This window comes from Triticum urartu, chromosome 2 (genome assembly GCF_003073215.2).
Source record: "Triticum urartu cultivar G1812 chromosome 2, Tu2.1, whole genome shotgun sequence".
Lineage (NCBI taxonomy): Eukaryota > Viridiplantae > Streptophyta > Magnoliopsida > Poales > Poaceae > Triticum > Triticum urartu.
Genome location: NC_053023.1, coordinates 501,222,516 through 501,243,582, shown reverse-complemented (window position 1 = coordinate 501,243,582; position 21,067 = coordinate 501,222,516). Strand labels below are relative to the sequence as shown.

Below are 21,067 nucleotides of genomic sequence, written 5' to 3'. Positions count from 1 at the left end.
TTGGATCGCGAAGACGTTCGACTACATCAACCGCGTTACTAAACGCTTCCGCTTTCGGTCTACGAGGGTACGTGGAGACACTCTCCCTGCTCGTTGCTATGCTTCTCCTAGATAGATCTTGCGTGATTGTAGGAAAATTTTGAAATACTACGTTCCCCAACACTTCCATTGTACATGCAAGGGATTTGAGTGAACAGAGAGATAGATTCAGAGATGGAACACTTAGAAACAGGGGAAGCTTAGCATGTCAAAGGGATTTACTAAAAGAATGCTTGCTAGAATTTAGGAGATTACAAGTAAGCTTATGCCAGCCAGCGGCTAGGGTTCAAGTCAAATACTCCCTCCGTTTCTAAATATTTGTCTTTCTAGAGATTTCAACAAATGACCACATACAGAGTAAAATGAGTGAATATATGTCTATATACATCCGTATGTGATAGTCCATTTGAAATCTCTAAAAAGACAAATATTTAGGAACATAGGGAGTACACGAGATAAGATAGCCAGCATCAGGAACGGCCCAAGAAAGGAGACAAACAATACTACCAACCACAGGGAGACCCTCAGAGGGAGAATTGAACTGCAAAAATGTCTTATATTTTGATATGAAGGAATACCATCGGATCCAAGATAGACGGTGCTCAGTCGTCAGCCACAGCGGAGAGGTAAGTGAGCTGCAAGTGAGCAGTGAAAATGTGCAATTCTTCAGAATCTTTAGACTTTAGGAGCTCATCAAGGTTGAGTCCATGTAAAAAAAGTTTGGGTCCTGACAGGCTGCCAACTCGGTCGGCCGGCCTGGGCCAGAGCATGGCCGACTTTTTTTTGGAGGGAAGCTGCAAAGGTTAAGGTCGAGTCGAATTACTATTTGAAGACGGTTTCGTTGTTACCCTCGATTTTCCTTGACCAAACGCAATGTCGTGTGCAGCAGTTATACATAATGTAGTGCCTATAGATTTTCTCAGAAGTCAAACATTACAAAGTTTGACCATATTTATAGAGAAAAATAGGTACATCTAGAATACCAAATGCATATCATTGGATACATCATGAGTTATATTTTCGGAATGTACATGTTTGCTATTGTAGATGTATATAGTTTTTTGTATAAACTTGATCAAAGTTGGCAAAGTTTGATTTTTAGAAAAATCTATAGGCACTACATTGTGGAATGGAGGGAGTACATAAGCCAGAGCAAACCCTGCTCCAATTGCAAGGGTTATTGAAATCCAAAAGACGAGACGGAAGATGGCGGTGAAAGCTGAGACGCACGCGCGTCCGCTCGAGATGGAGGCCATCGAGAGCTGCATTGATCCAGGATTCTGGGATGCCGTCCACTGCCTCAAGCTCGACGTCCTCGGCATTGACGACTCCCCAGTCCCCATCACTGGTGAGCACCCTTTCCACGTTGATTGTCTCAGAATTTTTCGATAGCAGAGATTTAGGGCAGATGGAGGTTATGTATTTCATGCATCGAATTGAAGGTGGTCTTAGCTGTGGGTGCTCCTGGAGTTTTTTTAGATCCGTGCTCCTCCAGTTGGTGGTGCAATGTTTCTTCTTGAAATTGGCTCTGGCCCCGCTTTTTTATAGATAAAGCATCAAACCAAGGTGCACGGTTGAACGATATATACAAGGTAATGAGGAGCCTCTCGTACAAAGCAGATCCGGACATAACCGGACAACATAAACATACACGCCTATGTGGTCGAGAACTAACACAGGAAAACCTGAATACAGTGACACGATATGCCCCAGATAACTAAGCTCCATGACAATGCCCCCAGGAGGGAAAACAACGCTAAGAGTCACCATTGCCGAGTCCGAGACGGACAAGGGTCTTTACCCAGTAAACTAGCACGGAGAGGAGAACCACAACGACGTGCTCAAGAGGAGAGCGGCAACCGCGTGTGTCAGCACCAAAGCGCGGAGCTTTCGCTCAAAAGTTCGCCCGTGCCACAACGAGGCATCCAGGACCACCATGACGAACACAAGCCTCCAGATCTGGATCTCGGCATCGCTACTGCCAACGGCAGAGAACGAGCCTGAGCCGCCCGCCGCTATACCCCTTGCTGCTCACGCAACAAAGAAGCATGATGCCCGCCAAGAGCCAACCATGCGGATCACTACCCGAGGACGCCGCCCCCGGAATCCATCTCTCGAGACACCGTCAATTTCCCACTTCACAACACATCAACCACGGTAGGAAGTGTAGAGTCATTCCATCCACTCATAGCCTGACATGAACCAACGAGTTTGGGTTAGCACCTGCACTGTAGGAAGTGCCCGCGCCTGCGTCTCCAGCCAGTCCCCTTGGACTGGGGGCAACACACCGAGTGGCTGCTGACGGCCTCTGTCGAGCAAGCTCCGCCCTAGTTATTTGACCTTGGCCGTGGCAAGCCCGCACGCCACCAGACCGTGACCATCCGCGCAGATCTGCCCGACAACACAACAGCTTCAGGGGCGCCCGACTCGGATTGACACCACAACTGCATAACATGGAAGGAGAGCACAAGCGCGATGGCAAGACCAACATGAAATGGGCTGCCCCCTACACCATTACGCTGTCGAATGGCATCCACCAAGACATATTGGATCCGCGCTACCCGTCAAAGTCTGTTGACACCAGGGCACATCCGAACGCCATCCCGGATTATGCTGCCACCCAGCCACGACAGTCGTGCCGCCCCATTGCCGTCCAGGAGGCCCCGAGCCACCCTTCCAGATCCAGGAGGCCAGACTTCACTCGGTGGTGGCAGGAGGAGGAGGGGCGTGAGAGGAGGGTTGGGGTGGAGGCGGCGTGCTAGGGTTCCCCCGGTCGCTCGCGGGTGCAGTTGGGAAAGTGCCAGGAACCAATTACACGGTTGTCGGCTCAATGTTTCTTGAAAATAGTTTCTTATATTTTGTGTGCACTCCATAAGGTTTACTTCAAATGTTGCTTTGGATGGTACTCTTCGTGTGTAACTTGCTAGCAAATTTTGTTCCATCCCGTGCTAACATCATTTGTTTATCAAATTATTGTTTTAGCCATGATTGCTCTTTCTGCTTGTACACTTTGTTGTGAACACTCACAAGATTATTTTCTCTATGGGAAACAACTCTTGGGAATCCTGAAAAGAAGTGGAATTCTGATACGTCTCCAACGTATCTATAATTTTTGATTGCTCCATGCTATTATATTATCTATTTTGGATGTTAATGGGCTTATTTTTACACTTTTATATTATTTTTGGGACTAACCTATTAACTGGAGGCCCAGCCCAAATTGCTGTTTTTTTTGCCTATTTTAGTGTTTCGCCGAAAAGGAATATCAAATGGAGTCCAAACGGAATGAAACCTACGGGAGCGTTATTTTTGGAACAAACGTGATCGAGGAGACTTGGAGTGGACGTCAAGAAACAATCGAGGAGGCCATGAGGCAGGGGGCGCGCCCTCCACCCTTGTGGGCCCCTCGTTGCTCCACCGACCTACTTCTTCCTCCTATATATATCCATATACCCCGCAAACATCCAGGAGCACCATGAAACCATATTTCCACCGCCGCAACCTTCTGTACCCAAGAGATCCCATCTTGGGGCCTTTTCCAGAGCTCCGCCGGAGGGGGCATTGATCACGGGGGGCCTCTGCATCAACTCCATGGCCTCTCCGATGATGTGTGAGTAGTTTACTTCAGACCTTCAGGTCCATAGCTAGTAGCTAGATGGCTTCTTCTCTCTCTTTGGATCTCAATACAAAGTTCTCCTCGATTCTCTTGGAGATCTGTTCGATGTAATCTTCTTTTGCGGTGTGTTTGTCGAGATCCGATGAATTGTGGGTTTATGACCAAGTCTATCTATGAACAATATTTGAATCTTCTCTGAATTCTTTTATGTATGATTGGTTTATCTTTGCAAGTCTCTCCAAATTATCAGTTTGGTTTGGCCTACTAGATTGATCTTTCTTGCAATGGGAGAAGTGCTTAGCTTTGGGTTCAATCTTGCGGTGCTCGATCCCAGTGAAACAAAGGGAAATGACACATATTGTATTGTTGCCATCGAGGATAAAAAGATGGGGTTTACATCATATTGCATGAGTTTATCCCTCTACATCATGTCATCTTGCTTAAGGCGTTACTCTGTTCTTATGAACTTAATACTCTAGATGCGTGCTGGATAGCGGTCGATGTGTGGAGTAATAGTAGAAGATGCAGAATCGTTTCGGCCTACTTGTCACGCACGTGATGCCTATATACATGATCATGCCCAGATATTCTCATAATTATTCGCTTTTCTATCAATTGCTCGACAATAATTTGTTCACCCACCGTAATACTTATGCTATCTTGAGAGAAGTCACTAGTGAAACCTATGGCCCCCGGGTCTATTCTCCATCATACAAGTTTCCCATATATTTTATTTGCAATCTTTACTTTCAATCTATATCATAAAAATACCAAAAATATTTATTTTATCATTATCATCTTTATCAGATCTCACTCTTGTAAGTGGCCGTGAAGGGATTGACAACCCCTTGATCGCGTTGGTTGTGAGGTTCTTATTTGTTTGTGTAGGTATGAGGTGACTCGCGCGTGGTCTCCTACTGGATTGATACCTTGGTTCTCAAAAACTGAGGGAAATACTTATGCTGCTTTACTGCATCACCCTTTCCTCTTCAAGGGAAAACCAACGCAGTGCTCAAGAGGTAGCAAGAAGGATTTCTGGCGCCGTTGCCGGGGAGATCTACGCCAAGTCAAGACATACCAAGTACCCATCACAAACTCTTATCCCCCGCATTACATTATTTGCCATTTGCCTCTCGTTTTCCTCTCCCCCACTTCACCCTTGCCATTTTATTCTCCCTTCTTCTGTTCATCTTTTCATTTGCTTTGATGTCTTACTTGGCTCGTTTGCTCGTTTGGTTGGAATAGTTGTTTATTTATTGCTAAACAGAGAACCTAAGATATATGGATCCTCATCCGCTTGCTAATCTTTTTAAGAGATCCAATTATGATGAACCAATTGCTAGTGAGTTTTGTGCACTAGATTATCTTTATGAAGTTTTGCTTGAAATTCGTGAATCTGAAAATTGTGATGAAGTACATTATGTAGTGATTCACGATGGATCTTTGAATAGAAAGCTTGATTTGCAATGATGATAGTATAAATTCTATTAATGTCAATTGTGCTTATAATATGCAAAACCTAAGCTTGGGGATGCTAGTTTTGCTATGTCTACTACTTGTTGCAATGATCATGATTGGGGTGATTCTTCTTTTGATCTTGAAAATTTATTTAAGCTCCATGATGAATATGAGATTGATAATAGTGTTTGCAATATTATTGAAAGTGGGTTTGGAAGAGTGTCAACTTTAGATCCCACATATTTGGAGAATGTTCAATCTTATGAATTTTTTGATAAAAGTGGGTTTGGAGAGGTCATGACTTTAGTTAATGTTAATCCCACTATTTTGGAAGAGTGTCAACTTTGCATGCATGTGGATCGTGTTGAAAATATTTCATGTGATAGCTATTTTGTTGAATTTTCTTATGATCCCACATGCAATTATTATGAAAGAGGAAAATATGGTGGTATAAATTTTCATGTTACTAAATTACCTCTCGTTATGTTGAGATTGCTATTGTTTCTTTCCGCTTCCTTGCATAAGCTAGTTTTTGCTTGCCTTGATAATTTGTTTCCCTATAAGATGCCTATGCATAGGAATTATGTTAGACTTATATGTGTTTGTCACATGTTTTATGATGCTCTCTTTGTGCTTCAATTCTTGTCTTTCATGTGAGCATCGTTGAAATCTTAGGCCTAGCTATAAGGCTTTAAAGAAAAGCGCTTGTTGGGAGACAACCCAATATTTTCCTTGCTGTTATTCAATAAATAATTTATCTAGCCTCTGTTTTGGTTGTGTTTTTGTGTTTAATTAGTGTTTGTGCCAAGTAGAACCGTTGGGAAGACTTGGGGAAAGTCTTTTTGATCTTGCTGTAAAAAACAGAAACTTTAGCGCTCACGAGAATTGCTGCCATTTTTTATTGTAGAGTGATATTTAGTTAATTATTTTTGCAGATGATTACTAGATAAATTCCTCACGTCCAGAAATTTATTTTAGAATTTTTTGTATTCCAGAAGTTTGCGTTAGCTACAGATTACTACAGACTGTTCTATTTTTGACAGATTCTGTTTTTCATGTGTTGTTTGCTTATTTTGATGAATCTATGACTAGTAAAAGAGTTTATAAACCATAGAGAAGTTGGAATACAGTAGGTTTAACACCAATATAAATAAAGAATGATTTCATTACATTATCTTGAAGTGGTGTTTTGTTTTCTTTCGCTAACGGAGCTCACGAGATTTTCTTGTAAAGTTTTGTGTTGTGAAGTTTTCAAGTTTTGGGTAAAGATTCGATGATTTATGGAACAAGGAGTGGCAAGAGCCTAAGATTGGGTATGCCCAAGGCACCCCAAGGTAAATACAAAGACACCAAAAAGCCTAAGCTTGGGGATGCCCCGGAAGGCATTCCCTCTTTTGTCTTCGTTCATCGGTAACTTTACTTGGAGCTATATTTTTATTCGCCACATGATATGTGTTTTGCTTGGAGCGTCTTGTATGATTTGAGTCTTTGCTTTTTAGTTTACCACAATCATCCTTTCTGCACACACCTTTTGAGAGAGACACACATGAATTAGAATTTATTAGAATACTCTATGTGCTTCACTTATATATTTTGAGCTATATAGTTTTTGCTCTAGTGCTTCACTTATATCTTTTGGAGCACGGTGGTGGTTTTATTTTATAGAAATAATTGATCTCTCATGCTTCACTTATACTATTTTGAGAGTCCTTTAGAACAACATGGCAATTTTCTTTTAGGCATAATAAAAACTTTCATATAAGTGCATTGAATACTAAGAGAAGTTTGATACTTGATGATTGTTTTGAGATATGGAGATGGTGATATTAGAGTCATGCTAGTTGAGAAGTTGTGAGTTTGAGAAATACTTGTGTTGAAGTTTGTGATTCCCATAGCATGCACGTATGGTGAACCGTTATGTGATGAAGTCGGAGCATGATTTATTTATTGATTGCCTTCCTTATGAGTGGCGGCCGGGGACGAGTGATGGTCTTTTCCTACCAATCTATCCCCCTAGGAGCATGCGCGTAGTACTTTTTTTCGATAACTAATAGATTTTTGCAATAAGTATGTTTGTTCTTTATGACTAATGTTGAGTCCATGGATTATATGCACCCTCACCCTTCCACCATTGCTAGCCTCTCTAGTACCGCACAACTTTTGCCGGTACCATAAACACACCATATACCTTACTCAAAACAGCCACCATACCTACCTATTATGGCATTTCCATAGCCATTCCGAGATATATTGCCATGCAACTTTCCACCGTTCCGTTTGCTATGACACGCTTCATCATTCTCATATTTCTTTGCATGATCATGTAGTTGACATCGTATTTGTGGCAAAGCCACCGTTCATAATTTTTTCATACATGTCACTCTTGATTCATTGCATATCCCGGTACACTGCTGGAGGCATTCACATAGAGTCATATTTTGTTCTAAGTATTGAGTTGTAATTCTTGAGTTGTAAGTAAAAAAGAAGTGTGATGATCATCATTATTAGAACATTGTCCCAGTGAGGAAAGGATGATGGAGACTATGATTCCCCCACAAGTCGGGATGGGACTCCGGACGAAGAAAAGGGAAAGAGGCCAAAAGAAGAAGGCCCAAATAAAAAAATGTGAGAGAAAGAGAGAGAAGGGACAATGTTACTATCCTTTTTCCACACTTGTGCTTCAAAGTAGCACCATGATCTTCATGATAGAGAGTCTCCTATGTTGTCACTTTCATAAACTAGTGGGAATTTTACATTATAGAACTTGGCTTGTATATTCCAATGATGGGATTCCTCAAATTGCCCTAGGTCTTCGTGCGCAAGAAAGTTGGATGCACACCCACTTAGTTTCTTTTGCTGAGCTTTCATACACTTATAGCTCTAGTGCATCCATTGCATGGCAATCCCTACTCACTCACATTGATATCTATTGATGGGCATCTCCATATCCCGTTGATGCGCCTAGTTGATGCGAGACTATCTTCTCCTTTTTTTCTTCTTGACAACCACCATTCTATTCCACCATAGTGCTATATCCATGGCTCATGCTCATATATTGCGTGAAGATTGAAAAAGTTTGAGATCAAAAGTATGAAACAATTGCTTGGCTTGTCATCGGGGTTGTGCATGATTTAATATTTTGTGTGATGAAGATAGAGCATAGCCAGACTATATGATTTTGTAGGGATAACTTTCTTTGGCCATGTTATTTTGAGAAGACATGATTGCTTAGTTAGTATGCTTGAAGTATTATTATTTCTATGTCAATATTAAACTTTTATATTGAATCTTTCGGATCTGAACCTTCATGCCACAGTAAAGAAAAATTACATTGAGAAATATGTTAGGAAGCATTCCACATCAAAAATTCTATTTTTATCATTTACCTACTCGAGGACGAGCTGGAATTAAGCTTGGGGATGCTTGATACGTCTCCAACATATCTATAATTTTTGATTGCTCCATGCTATTATATTATCTATTTTGGATGTTAATGGGCTTATTTTTACACTTTTATATTATTTTGGGACTAATCTATTAACCGGAGGCCCAGCCCAAATTGCTATTTTTTTGGCCTATTTTAGTGTTTCGCCAAAAAGGAATATCAAACAGAGTCCAAATGGAATGAAACCTTCGAGAGCGTTATTTTTGGAACAAACGTGATCCAGGAGACTTGGAGTGGGCGTCAAGAAACAATCGAGGAGGCCACGAGGTAGGGGGGCGCGCCCACCCCCCTGGGTGCGCCCTCCACCCTCGTGGGCCCCTTGTTGCTCCACCGACCTACTTCTTCCTCCTATATATATCCATATACCCCGCAAACATCCAGGAGCACCATGAAACCCTATTTCCACCGCCGCAACCTTATGTACCCAAGAGATTCCATCTTGGGGCCTTTCCCAGAGCTCCGCTGGAGGGGGCATTGATCACGGAGGGCCTCTACATCAACTCCATGGCCTCTCCGATGATGTGTGAGTAGTTTACTTCAGACCTTTGGGTCCATAGCTAGTAGCTAGATGGCTTCTTCTCTCTCTTTGGATCTCAATACAAAGTTCTCCTCAATTCTCTTGGAGATCTATTCGATGTAATCTTCTTTTGCGCTGTGTTTGTCGAGATCCGATGAATTGTGGGTTTATGATCAAGTCTATCTATGAACAATATTTGAATCTTCTCTGAATTCTTTTATGTATGAGTGGTTTATCTTTGCAAGTCTCTTCGAATTATCAGTTTGGTTTGGTCTACTAGATTGATCTTTCTTGCAATGGGAGAAGTTCTTAGCTTTGGGTTCAATCTTGCGGTGCTAGATCCCAGTGACAAAGGGAAATGACACGTATTGTATTGTTGCCATCGAGGATAAAAACATGGGGTTTACATCATATTGCATGAGTTTATCCCTCTACATCATGTCATCTTGTTTAAGGCGTTACTCTGTTTTTATGAACTTAATACTCTAGATGCATGCTGGATAGCGGTCGATGTGTGGAGTAATAGTAGTAGATGCAGAATCGTTTCGGTCTACTTGTCACGGACGTGATGCCTATATACATGATCATGCCTAGATATTCTCATAATTATTCACTTTTCTATCAATTGCTCGACAATAATTTGTTCACCCACCGTAACACTTATGCTATCTTGAGAGAAGCCACTAGTGAAACCTGTGGCCCCCAGGTCTATTCTCCATCATACAAGTTTCCCATCTATTTTATTTTGCAATCTTTACTTTCAATCTATATCATAAAAATACCAAAAATATTTATCTTATCATTATCATCTCTATCAGATCTCACTCTTGCAAGTGGCCGTGAAGGGATTGACAACCCCTTTATCGCGTTGGTTGCGAGGTTCTTATTTGCTTGTGTTGGTACGAGGTGACTCGAGCGTGGTCTCGTACTGGATTGATACCTTGGTTCTAAAAAACTGAGGGAAATACTTACGCTGCTTTACTGCATCACCCTTTCCTCTTCAAGGGAAAACCAACACAGTGCTCAAGAGGTAGCAAGTTCCCCTGCCCCAACCATGAAGTACTTGCATTTTGTGGTTTTTTATTCTTCTAGTTTGACTATCTGGGTGTGTTTTGGCTCGTTCTAGTATTTTTGAATATACTAACATTATTTTTTTTATTTTTGTGCTAGGCTGTTATACTTTGTGCGCACATTCGTAAATTCTGGGTCTCGTCAGGCTATCCTCAAAATCATTAGAAGCATCACCTCCATTTCAGTCTAGGAACAATTGTATAGTTACGGGGACCCTCATAAACACTAATAACATGTTGGGCTTCAAAAATCTAGATGTGGACCTTCTACTCAAAGAAGAAGGGAAAAAGGTACATTGTTTAATAGGAGATATTTAATCTTAATTCTTTCCGGTTTTTGTCAATTTTCACAATTTTATGTTGTATATATTGTGGATGTAGATATTTTATGATATTTTATCCAGTAAAATTGAAGAGGATCCTACTCTTCTATTGAGGTTTCTTGTGATATTATTTGTGGATCTGAAAAATTGGAAGGTCTATTATGATGTTGCATTCCCCTCGTTGGTTTTGAACTCTAAAATGACTTTTCTCACACTGCATAGCGCCTCAGAGGTGCTAAGCCAAGAGGAGGTAATGCACCTAATATCACATATATTATTTTATCTTTTTATGATAGGTAATGAGTGCCATGTATTTACTTCTTTAGGAAACATTGTTGTCTAAATCAATGAAAGTGTGGCGTGATTCAAATGAAACCACAAGTTTGTTAAGTCATTTAAAATTAATATTTCACAACTTATCATTACTTGTATATATTTATCTAATTTGCTATATTTATTGACAATTATTTTAGGTTTTCCGTTTTTTGGGTCCATATATACTCAGATTCTTCTATCGTTATAAGACAACTTAAGTGCTGGAAAGGTTATTCGGGCGATCACCAAAAGGTATGTTTGTGTCATCCATTTCATCACAACTTTTTGTGATCTCATATTAAACTTTATACTTATTATTCATGTATTGTTTCTATAAATGTAAAATGAAAAATATTGATGGTTGGTCTTGCATCAAAGTGTTTGAGGGTCCATGCATTTTTGGAGATTATATTATCATGAGGCATATTTAGCTCTTTATTTGGTTTACATAAAATTATTAGTACAATTAGTAGCTATCTATCTCTACACTGGCTCCTTTTTGGACATTTCTAAGATATCATATTTGTAGCTTCTTTTCTTCTCTTTGCTTGCTTTGGTGAACACCAATTGAAGAGAAGCTTGTCCAACATCGTCTATGATGGTTTGGGAATATTCAATGCAAGCCTCTAGAAGCTCCAGTGCATAGCACACGACTAAAGCGTGCGGAGAATGTCAAGAGAGGTCGGGGTAGACCGAATTTGACATGGGAGGAGTCCATTAAGAGAGACCTGGAGGATTGGAGTATCACCAAAGAACTAGCTATGAACAGGGGTGCGTGGAAGCTTGCTATCCATGTGCCAAATCCATGAGTTGGTCGCGAGATATTATGGGTTTCACGTCTACCCTACCCCAACTTGTTTGAGCCATGAGTTGTTGCTTGCTTTGGTGAGAGTGAGGCCACCTTGTTTATAGTTCTACAATGTAGATACTGCCATGTGGCAATAATTTTCCAAATCCTACGGTAGATATTATCTCTACTCTAGATTCTCCACAATTATCTAAGTGCTAGATATTTCTTATGCCTGAATATTTAAGATCCAATACCTAAAATATCTACATCTAGGTTTTTTCTAACTATAGACTTCTCCTCCAAAAGATCTACACCATAATATCTTTGATTTCTCTAGTGTTTTTTTCTGAAATCCTCCTCATGTATAATATGCAAAAAATATTATATCTTGTTGCAACTTTCTTAATATTTCTGGAACCTTCCAAGTATGCATTGCTTACACTTTTATTTGGTAAAGCATCTCCTGTTTGGATTTTATGATCATGGTCATCAAGATTACCCTGGCTGGGCTCTTAGAAACTACATTGCATTCCTGAGCCTGCGGTGGAAAATCGAGAAAGTTTAGTTCTTGTGCTATAGAGAAAGACATGGGGAACCTGATCTAGAGAAGTCCCTTATTGGTGAAGCATCATTTGCAGGACCTCATGGTATTATGATCGATCTGAATAAGATCTTTACAATCTCATTAGCAATTGTTTTTAACATTAGTTGTGATTACAGGTTGGGATGGCTCTGATTATGTGCCTGGAATTATTGGATGGGAGGGAGAAAAGGCTGGGGATCGAAAGAAAGAAAAGATAATGAAACCCATCGATCTTGACTCACCGAATCCAACAAGGTAGTGAAGATTATTTACCTTCCTTTGCACATCATCATCAACAAATGAAATCTATTTGATTGTTTATCATATACACAACTAGGATGAAGAAAAGCAGGTGATGCACTTGAAGCTTATGGGATGGCGACATCCCTCTCTTGTTTTAAACAAGTTGCGTAGCGCTTGATGCCTTGTGTTGGGTGCTGGAGCTCTTGGCTGTGAAGTTTCCCGCTTACTCATGATTTGTACTTTGTGCTACCACTAGATATATGCTCCCTTGTAACGAACTGTAATACTATCCCTTCCAACAAACTTTAACAGTATATGCCCTTACACATCTTTCCTACCTTTTTATTTTTGGTGGAACCAAATCTTTAGACCTGTGGTGTACGGAAACTAACAGTGGTTGATGGTGGTTGTGTTGCCATTCCTGATGTAGTCAAACAATCACTCTACATAGGTAATGATTGTGGTGTCCCAAGAGCCACTGCGATAGTTCCACATCTAAAAGAGAGATGTCCTGCAGTGGTAAGTCGTTGCTACCTTCATCTTGAATATTACATTTCCTACAGATCTGTTTGTTGCTAACAATTTCTACCTTTTAGGAGGTTGAAGGCATCCAGATGGAAATACCAGTGCCTAGGAACCCGGTTTCTCCAACCAAAATGTCAAGTGTTCTTGATAATTGCAAGCGTTTTCAAGCATTAGTAGCTTCCAGTGATGTGGTCTTCTTGTTGACTGACACATGGGAGAGTAGATGGTTTCCAACTCTACTTTGCGCAAACGAAAATGAGGTTAATCTCAGACACCTTATTCATGCGTGGGGTTGCAATACTTATCAGCTCATATTGACCAAGTAATCTTAATACTTAATGGCTTTAGAGGATAATTAATATATTCTAGTCATGTGGTTCAGTTAAATAAGTAATACATCCCCCATCTTTCTACATCATATAGTGGCTCTTGGGAACTAAAGGTCTTCTGTCTCCACTACAGATCGCTATCACTTCAGCATCAGGATATGACAGTTACCTTGTCATGCGGCATGGTGCTGGTCCAGGACATAATTTATCTACCGAAGATGCTCTTGGTCACCAAAGATTAGGTAGTTGTTTCTACAACAACTCGAGTTCTTTTGTCAATGTATACTAGATAAAGACTTATATTTGTGGAATTTTTCTCCTTTTGTTTCTGTTTTATACTTACAATTTTCACACACGTTCCTTAATATTAATTTCATATTTGCTTGTTTGTATTGTTTTGCAGTTAGTCCTTAATGAAATAGTAGCCATGCCTGGGTTGACCTCGATTGCATCTGGCAAAGCAGTGGAGCTCTTTGCGAGGATATTACATCATGAAGAGGGGGTAAGCTACTTAATTCCTGAAAGATAAGTCCATAAATGTAATTTTTGTATGTATGTCAGTGATAACGATGAAGAGTAGTTGATTACAAAGTTCAAAAAGGCGTCGGGTGTTGAATATGCGTTTTGGGACCTACTTCTTTGTAGCTCATTTATGTGTGCCTTAGGTGTCCCGTACAGTACTGCACGGACACCGTCCGGACAGGTGAACATGACAGAGCTGGGGGGAAGTAGGTTTCCAGCTAGCCAAATATAGGAATATCAGTAATAAAGCCTTCCAAGTTGTCTATGTTGCAGATTATAGTCATGTGCCCATGTATATACTAAAATGTACCCCTTTCAGTCCTAAACAAGTTGAGGTAGGCTAGTTCCTTGGTTCCTCATATCTCTCTTTACGGGCTCCTCCCATGTCAAGTTTGCTCTATCCCGATCTCACTTGACATTATCAGCATGATTTAACTGTCCCACTATGCACTGGAGCTTCTGGAGGCCTGCATTGTATATGCCAAACCATCTCAGACGATGTTGGACAAGCTTCTTTTCAATTGGTGCTACCCCAACTCTATCATGAATATCAGCATTCCGGACCTGATCTTTTCTTATGTGGCCACATATCCATCTCAACATTTGCATCTCTGCTACACCTAACTGTTGGACATGTCGCCTTTTAGTTGGCAACATTCAGTGCCACACAACATTCTAGGTCAATCGGTGTCCTATAAAACCCGCCTTTTAGCTTTTGTGGCATTCTCTTGTCATAGAGGACGCCAGAAGCTTGGCACCACTTCATCCATCCTCCCTTCCTGGTTGCGCTTGCCTTCTCACAGCTCACCCCGAACCTCTCCTCCCCGGTGGCGCTGCAGTAGCAAGATGGTGAGACGCACCGGCCAGCGCGTGAGGCTCTACGTCCGCGGCACCATCCTCGAATACAAGAGGCCCAAGTCGAACCAGTACGAGATGACGTCGCTGGTGCAGATCAAGGGGGTGAACACCAGGGAGGATGTGGCCTGGTACGGCGGCAAGAGGATGGCCTACGTCTACAAGGCCAAGACCAAGAGCAACAACATCCATCTAGCTTTGACTCGATGGTTCACATGCATCGATATCACCATCCTTATGCAACATCGACCCGACATATAGAAAGGTGTACTTCTGAGGTACCACGTGCCCATCAAGGCTAACCCTCTCTCATGCCTAGTAGTATTTAAACCGCACCTCATGTACTCGGTTTTTAGTTCTACTAAGCCTAAAAAATTTCGATTCCAAAGTTTGTCTCTACAGCTCTAACTTTCTATTAAACCCCGTCCGACTATCGCCGACTTGCACCACATTATCTGAAAAGAGCATACACCATGGGATATCTTCTTGTATATCCCTTGTGACCTCATCCATCACCAAAGCAAAAAGATAATGGCTCAAAGCTGACCCTTTGTGCTGTCCTATTTCAATCGGAAAGTCATCAGTGTCGCCGTCACTTGTTCGAACACTTGTCACAGTATTATCGTACATATCCTTGATGAGTGTAATTGTTGGGGAACGTAGTAATTTCAAAAAATTTCCTACGCACACGCTAGATCATGGTGATGCATAGCAACGAGAGGGGAGAGTATGTCCACGTACCCTCGTAGACCGAAAGCGGCAGCGTTAGCACAACGCGGTTGATGTAGTCATACGTCTTCACGATACGACCGATCAAGCACCAAACTCACGACACCTCCGTGTTCTGCACACGTTCAACTCGATGACGTCCCTCAAACTCCGATCTAGCCGAGCTTTGAGGGAGAGTTCCATCAGCACGACAGCGTGGTGATGACGATGATGTTCTACCGACATAGGGCTTCGCCTAAGCACTGCTACGATATGACCGAGGTGGATTATGGTGGAGGGGGGCACCGCACACGGCTAAGAGATCCAAGGGATCAATTGTTGTGTCTCTAGGGGGTGCCTCCCTCCCCGTATATAAAGGAGTAGAGGAGGGGGAGGGGGCCGGCCACCCTTGGTGCGCCCCATGAGGAGTCCTACTCCCACTTGGAGTAGGACTCCCCCCTTTCCATGTTGGAGTAGGAGAGGAGAGGGAAGGAGAAAGAGCGAGAAAGGAAAGGGGGGGGGGGCGCCGCCCCCCTTCCTAGTCCAATTCGGACTCGGGAGGGGAGGGGCGCGCGGCTGCCCCTTGGCCGCCTCTCATCTTCCACCAATTGGGCCCATGAGGTCCATTAACCTCCGGGGGGCGGGGGGGGGTTCCGGTAACCCCCGGTACTCCGGTATATATCCGATAACCCCCAGAACCATTCCGGTGTCCGAATATAGTCGTCCAATATATCAATCTTCATGTCTCAACCATTTAGAGATTCCTCATCATGTCTGTGATCACGTCCGGGACTCGGAACTACCTTTGGTACATCAAAACACATAAACTCATAATATAACCGTCATCGAACTTTAAGCGTGCGGACCCTACGGGTTCGAGAACTATGTAGACATGACCGAGACACGTCTCCTGTCAATAACCAATAGCGGAACCTGGATGCTCATATTGGCTCCTACATATTCTACGAAGATCTTTATCGGTCAAACCGCATAACAACATATGTTGTTCCCTTTGTCGTCGGTACGTTACTTGCCCGAGATTCGATCGTCGGTATCTCAATACCTAGTTCAATCTTGTTACCGACAAGTCTCTTTACTCGTTCCGTAATACATCATCCCGCAACTAACTCATTAGTTGCAATGCTTGCAAGGCTTAAGTGATGTGTATTACCGAGTGGGCCCAGAGATACCTCTCCGACAATCGGAGTGACAAATCCTAATCTTGAAATACGCCAACCCAACAAGTACCTTCGGAGACACCTGTAGAGCACCTTTATAATCACCCAGTTACGTTGTGACGTTTGGTAGCACACAAAGTTTTCCTCCGGTAAACGGGAGTTGCATAATCTCATAGTCATAGGAACATGTATAAGTCATGAAGAAAGGAGTAGCAACATACTAAACGATCAAGTGCTAAGCTAACGGAATGGGTCAAGTCAATCACATCATTCTCCTAATGATGTTATCCCGTTAATCAAATGACAACTCTTTGTCTATGGTTAGGAAACATAACCATCTTTGATTCAACGAGCTAGTCAAGTAGAGGCATACTAGTGAAACTCTGTTTTGTCTATGTATTCACACATGTATCATGTTTCCGGTTAATACAATTCTAGCATGAATAATAAACATTTATCATGATATAAGGAAACAAATAATAACTTTATTATTGCCTCTAGGGCATATTTCCTTCAGTGTCCCACTTGCACTAGAGTCAATAATCTGGATTACACAGTAATGATTCTAACACCCATGGAGCCTTGGTGCTGATCATGTTTTGCCCATGGAAGAGGCTTAGTCAACGGGTCTGCAACATTCAGATCCGTATGTATCTTGCAAATCTCTATGTCTCCCACATGGACTTGATCCCGGATGGAGTTGAAGCGTCTCTTGATGTGCTTGGTTCTCTTGTGAAATCTGGATTCCTTTGCTAAAGCAATTGCACCAGTATTGTTACAAAAGATTTTCATTAGACCCGATGCACTAGGTATGACACCTAGATCGGATATGAACTCCTTCATCCAGACTCCTTCATTTGCTGCTTCCGAAGCAGCTATGTACTCCGCTTCACATGTAGATCCCGCTATGACGCTTTGTTTAGAACTGCACCAACTGACAGCTCCACCGTTTAATAAAAACACGTATCCGGTTTGCGATTTAGAATCATCCGGATCAGTGTCAAATCTTGCATCGACGTAACCATTTACGACGAGCTCTTTGTCACCTCCATAAACTAGAAACATATCCTTCGTCCTTTTCAGGTATTTCAGGACGTTCTTGACCTCTGTCCAGTGATCCACTCCTGGATTACTTTGGTACCTCCCTGCTAAACTAATAGCAAGGCACACATCAGGTCTGGTACACAGCATTGCATACATGATAGAGCCTATGGCTGAAGCATAGGGAACATCTTTCATTTTCTCTCTATCTTCTGTAGTGGTCGTGCATTGAGTCTTACTCAACTTCACACCTTGTAACACAGGCAAGAACCCTTTCTTTGCTTGATCCATTTTGAACTTCTTCAAAACTTTGTCAAGGTATGTGCTTTGTGAAAGTCCAATTAAGCGTCTCGATCTATCTCTATAGATCTTGATGCCCAATATATAAGCAGCTTCATCAAGGTCTTTCGTTGAAAAACTCTTATTCAAATATCTTTTTATGCTATCTAGAAATTCTATATCATTTCCAATCAACAATATGTCATCCACATATAATATCATAAATGCTACAGAGCTCCCACTCACTTTCTTGTAAATGCAGGCTTCTCCAAAAGTCTGTATAAAACCATATGCTTTGATCACACTATCAAAACGTTATTCCAACTCCGAGAGGCTTTCACCAGTCCATAAATGGATCGTTGGAGCTTGCACACTTTGTTAGCTCCCTTTGGATCGACAAAACCTTCCAGTTGCATCATATACAACTCTTCTTCCAAAAATCCATTCAGGAATGCAGTTTTGACATCCATTTGCCAAATTTCGTAATCATAAAATGCAGCAATTGCTAATATGATTCAGACAGACTTAAGCATCGCAACGGGTGAGAAAGTCTCATTGTAGTCAATCCCTTGAACTTGTCGAAAACCTTTTGCAACAAGTCGAGCTTTATAGACAATAACATTACCGTCAGCATCGGTCTTCTTGAAGATCCATTTATTTTCAATGGATTGCCGATCAACGGGCAAGTCAACCAAAGTCCACACTTTGTTCTCATCCATAGATCACATCTCAGATTTCATGGCCTCAAGCCATTTTGCGAAATCTGGGCTCACCATTGCTTCTTCATAGTTCGTAGGTTTGTCATGGTCTAGTAACATAACCTCCAGAACAGGATAACCGTACCACTCTGGTGCGGATCTCACTCTGGTTGACCTACGAGGTTCAGTAACAACTTGATCTGAAGTTTCATGATCATCATCATTAACTTCCTCACTAATTGGTGTAGGTGTCACAGGAACCAGTTTTTGAGATTAACTACTTTCCAATAAGGGAGCAGGTACAGTTACCTCATCAAGTTCTACTTTCCTCCCACTCACTTCTTTCGAGAGAAACTCCTTCTCTAGAAAGGATCCAAATTTAGCAAACAAACGTTTTGCCTTCAGATCTGTGATAGAAGGTGTACCCAACAGTTTCCTTTGGGTATCCTATGAAGACACATTTCTCCGATTTGGGTTCGAGCTTATTAGGTTGAAGTTTTTTCACATAAGCATCGCAGCCCCAAACTTTAAGAAACGACAACTTTGGTTTCTTGCCAAACCATAGTTCATAAGGCGTTGTCTCAACGGATTTTGATGGTGCCCTATTTAACGTGAATGCAACCGTCTCTAAAGCATAACCCCAAAATAATAGCGGTAAATCAGTAAGAGACATCATAGATCGCACCATATCTAGTAAAGTACGATTACGACGTTCAGACACACCATTACGATGTGGTGTTCCGGGTGGCATGAGTTGCGAAACTATTCCGCATTGTTTCAAATGAAGACCAAACTCGTAACTCAAATATTCTCCTCCATGATCAGACCGTAGAAACTTTATTTTCTTGTTATGGTGATTTTCAACTTCACTCTGAAATTCTTTGAACTTTTTAAATGTTTCAGATTTGTGTTTCATTAAGTAGATATACCTATATCTTCTTAAATCATCTGTGAAGGTGAGAAAATAACAATACCCGCCGCGAGCCTCAACATTCATCGGACCACATACATCTGTATGCGTGATTTCCAACAAATCTGTTGCTTGCTCCATAGTTCCGGAGAACGACGTTTTAGTCATCTTGCCCATGAGGCACAGTTCGCAAGTACCAAGTGATTCATAATCAAGTGGTTCCAAAAGTCCATCAGTATGGAGTTTCTTCATGCGCTTTACACCAATATGACCTAAACGGCAGTGCCACAAATAAGTTGCACTATCATTATCAACTCTGCATCTTTTGGCTTCAATATTATGAATATGTGTATCACTACTATCGAGATTCAATAAGAATAGACCACTCTTCAAGGGTGCATGACCATAAAAGATATTACTCATATAAATAGAACAACCACTCTTCTCTGATTTAAATGAATAACTGTCTCGCATCAAACAAGATCCAGATATAATGTTCATGCTTAACGCTGGAACCAAATAACAATTATTTAGGTCTAAAACTAATCCCGAAGGTAGATGTAGAGGTAGCATGCCGACTGCGATCACATCGACTTTGGAACCATTTCTCACGCGCATTGTCACCTCGTCCTTAGAGAATCTTCGCTTAATCCGTAGTCCCTATTTAGAGTTGCAAATATTAGCAACAGAACCAGTATCAAATACCCAGGTGCTATTGCGAGCATTAGTAAGGTACACATCAATAACATGTATACCCCATATACCTTTGTTCACCTTGCCATCCTTCTTATCCGCCAAATACTTGGGGCAGTTTCGCTTCCAGTGACCAGTCTGTTTGCAGTAGAAGCACTCAGTTTCAAGCTTAGGTCCAGACTTGGGTTTCTTCTCTTGAGCAGCAACTTGTTTGCCGTTCTTCTTTAAGTTCCCCTTCTTCTTCCCTTTACCCTTTTTCTTGAAACTAGTGGTCTTGTTGACCATTGATACGTCTCCAACGTATCTATAATTTTTGATTGCTCCATGCTATATTATTTACTGTTTTGGACATTATTGGGCTTTATTATCCACTTTTATATTATTTTTGGGACTAACCTATTAACCGGAGGCCCAGCCCAGAATTGCTGTTTTTTGCCTGTTTTAGGGTTTCGAAGAAAAGGAAAATCAAACGGAGTCCAAACGGAATGAAACCTTCGGGAACATGATTTTCTCAACGAACAAGACCCAGGAGACTTGGACCCTACGTCAAGACATAAAAGAGGAGGCCACGAGGTAGGGGGCAAGCCTACCCCCCCAGGCGCGCCCTCCACCCTCGTGGGCCCCCTGTGTCAGGACCCCGATTCCAAGTCACATCGATCTAGCTGGTAACACCTCATATCACTTTGCGGCCTCACGAACGGTATTCCCACGGTGTCGCCTTACCATGGCCCGAGACCGTTTGCGCCTTTTGGCTCACGTATATGATAATGTCGCTAGCATCCATATGACAGAGAACCCGGGCCGACATGGCTAGTCATGAACCCAAAGCGGCACTAACCTATGAGGACAGGCATACATGAATCACATCGAGCATGTCGGTCAGCAGCGTGTGAATCCGGGCTGTAGCGCTGGGCTAACAGGACTCCGGAT

The 21,067-nt window shown here is 41.9% G+C and overlaps 1 pseudogene; it reads left to right on the top strand.

Moving 5' to 3' along the window:
• The first annotated feature begins 1,245 nt into the window (after positions 1-1,245).
• Positions 1,246-14,617, top strand: LOC125537137 (annotated as a pseudogene).
• The last annotated feature ends 6,450 nt before the right edge of the window (positions 14,618-21,067 follow it).